Below are 3,326 nucleotides of genomic sequence, written 5' to 3'. Positions count from 1 at the left end.
GCTTTTTGTTCCCAATCCGCCCCTGGTTCTCATTGATTCCAGCTATTGTGCTGTTCTTCTCTTCTCATATATAGCTACCTTTCAGTGATTCATTTTTTGTGACCATTTATTTCTGATATCCGATATTTATATCAACGAATTAAGGACATTCATATATGGTTTTTGTGAGATCTTATTTCATCTTCTAATAGCATCAACATTGTGATGCCACCTGCAGTGTTATCCTTTTTTCCTTTTTTCCCTTCTATATGGCTACCACCCAGTGATTTACCTGTGGCCATATTCACTATTTGATATTTACACTTGGCATCCTGTATCATAATATATTAAGCAGCCATTATTCTTTCAATCATTGGGAACGACTGTCTCATTGAGAACCTCCTTTTCTAACTATTGCTATAATTTCGGGACTCTCACCATTGATTCAGGGGTATTTTACCCCTGTCTAACATTGGCAGCAGATCCCCCTTTTACTGTTCCTTCCTCTTCTTTCCTATTGAGTGCTATTTCTAACACTGTATGTTATTCATGAACTCTCATCAGTGATTCCAGAGCAATATTACAAATTTTCTACTATCATACCACACTGGTAACGCCCAAATCCTTCCGATCTTGGAAGCTAAGCAGTGTTGGGCCGAGTCAGTACTCGAGTGGGAGACTCTTGAGGAATACTCGGTTTAGTAGAAAATCCTGGGTGGCCAGGCTCAGTGTCTAACACTGACAGCAGATTCATCTTTCCTTTATTCAATCTGCATTCTACCCTCATCTTAACGCCTGTTGCAGGGAATACAGCTGACCGCATTTACAATCTTAGCCATTACTGAGGCTCTAAGTGCCCATCAGTCCGCATCACTTTAAGACTATACATTTCAGGCAGTTAGTTGAGACCAATCTATAGACTGACCATACATTTGAAATTTTGACTTTACCCAAATAGCTTGGAACCACTATTGGACATCAATATCAGTATTACCGGTTCCGATGTTTATTTTTCTTTTATTTCCTTACCTGTATATTCAACTACTATGTGTTTTATTTCTGCTACTAATAAATATTAAATTTTAACCAATATCTTTTTGATACTTTCACAATTATATAAGAGTGCATCCACAAAAGAGTCTTCTTTTCTCCTCTTTGTTGTGGCTTTCTTTCCTCACAATCACTGCTTGACCCATTCCAGTCTGGCTTCCACCCTCTCCACTCCACTGAAACTTCCCTCAGAAAAGTCTACAATGACCTCCATGCTGCCAAATCTAAGGGCCATTAATCTCTGCTTACTGCTTTTGACACTGTGGACCAACCTCTCCTTCTGTAAATCCTTAACTCCATTGGTCTGCGTGATACTGCCCTCTCTTGGCTCTCCTCCGTTCTCTCTGGCCGTTCTTTCTCTGTCTTCTCTCATCACTCCACCTTCCCCCCACTTCCACTAACTGTAGGTGTTCGCAAAGATTCTGTTCCTGGTCCTCACCTTTTCTCTCTCTGTACGTCCTCCTTTAGGTGAACTCATTAGTTCTTTTGACTACCAATATCATTTCTATGCTGATGATACTCAAATCTACTTTTTCCTCCACGGACCTCTGCCCGGCTCTCCTCAATCTTATCTCCAACTGTATCTCTGCTATCTCTTCTTGGATGTCCCAGCGTTTTCTTAAACTTAAAATGTCTAAGACTGAGTGTGACCGGAGAGACTAACCAGCCACACGTGTAATGGCAGCCGCGGCACTGAAGGGGTTAACCCCTAGTGCCCGGCGCCATTAGGAGGACACTGGGCTCTTGGTGCCACTTTTAAACTGTGCACTGGCGCTAGTTGCCATCTTTAAATGTAGTGTGGGTGCTAGGCACCGGGTATTTAAAAATATATTTAATACTGTGTTTTCACCAATGTTATATTTAAGGCAATAGGCACAGTTGTAAGATTGCACATTTACATTGCATGCAAATGCCAGCACTTAGAAGGAATGTGTAAGCTGTGTTGGTTTTAAAATGCATTTACGTTTGTGGACAAATGGCTTGGAAGCTTCTCACCTAGGAAGTGGCATGCTAATGGGCCTGTCCTATCAGAGAGGTGTGAAGGACAATACCTTTTGATGTGTAAGTTCCTTAGAGAGAGATGCTAATCACTGGGTCTATGGGCTTGGAACTTGTTTCATGTAGGCGATTTGATATACGATCCCTGAATGGCAGATACAGGAAGGAAGACTGTTTGTTTGTATTGTAGCCATTCCTGTTGTAATCTCAAAGACTGGGATTGCCTGGAGATGTGAATGACCAGAAACATCTGTATTTTGAAGATGTGATAAATTTATCAATAGTGAATGCTAATCTGATACCAAACGTTGTCTGGGTGACAGGAAGGAGGATATTGTTTTATTGCACTTACCTCCTTTTGAAATTTAATTTATTTATTGGTATTTTGTAAAATAACCTGATTGGTTGGAGAAGACAGGGAGGGCTTACCCCCCTGTGGTACTGTGTGGAAAACTGACATAAAAAGGAGACCTGCGTGCCTCCAGAGTTGTAGTTATTATACCATCTTATTCTGCTGAAAACATCTGATTGTATGCTGTTGCCCCTAGCAATAGGGAGGAGCCTTTTTAAAGGTTATTGAGCAATAAACATCTTTGCCTCAAGAAGACTGCTTCATCTTGTAACCAACAGGGTTAGGCCAAACCTAGCCCCGTCCTCCGGCTGTCCAGGGAAGCACCTAGCGTCTCCAAGCTCCGCCTTCCGCCAGCTACCGGTAGAGGCCTAGCAAGTGGCTAGTGGGGATTCGTCAACACCACACAGGTGTGGTAAGGCAGTGCGTCGGCACATACAGAGCAGAACCGTGGTTCCAAACGCCACGGCAGGTTAGGAGTTTGGTGGTGGCAGCGAGAACCCGCCCACAGCGCAGTGGGTGGAGTCAGTAACAGGCGGTTACTGACGGTAAGCGGGAATCCCCTATGTGGTCAGGCCTCGTGCGGCTTGACCTTCCATTCTGTGCGCAGTCAACGGGACGCGAAAGCGGCGAGTGCTTTCGTACGGTACCGTCCTGTCACAGAAATTGGTGGCATAGTGGTGGGATATTCCCAGGCGGCTTTTCATCACCCGATTGGAGAAGCCGAGTTACTCAGGATAGGAGTAACTGCAGCGCAGGAGAACGCACAAGATGGCGGAATTCAGCGGAATGTCCAAGGATGATCTGGAGATCGTGTGCCAGGAGAAGGGTGTGGATATCCCTTTCAACGCGTCCAGAAGCGTCATGAAGGCGACGCTCAGGAGCGTGGAGGAGTCCCATCGGGCGGAGGTGGAAAGCACTGACGGCGTCAGCATCGCAGAGGACGGCC

At 44.6% G+C, this 3,326-nt stretch overlaps 1 pseudogene; it reads left to right on the top strand.

Annotated features, from left to right (window-relative positions):
• Positions 1-568: 568 nt before the first annotated feature.
• LOC134971171 (5S ribosomal RNA) lies at positions 569-687 on the top strand (annotated as a pseudogene).
• Positions 688-3,326: the final 2,639 nt, after the last annotated feature.

The sequence above is a fragment of the Pseudophryne corroboree genome, chromosome 11 (assembly GCF_028390025.1).
Source record: "Pseudophryne corroboree isolate aPseCor3 chromosome 11, aPseCor3.hap2, whole genome shotgun sequence".
NCBI classification, from domain to species: Eukaryota; Metazoa; Chordata; class Amphibia; order Anura; family Myobatrachidae; genus Pseudophryne; species Pseudophryne corroboree.
Note: the sequence above shows the minus strand (reverse complement) of the source record. Positions and strands in the feature narration are given on the sequence as shown.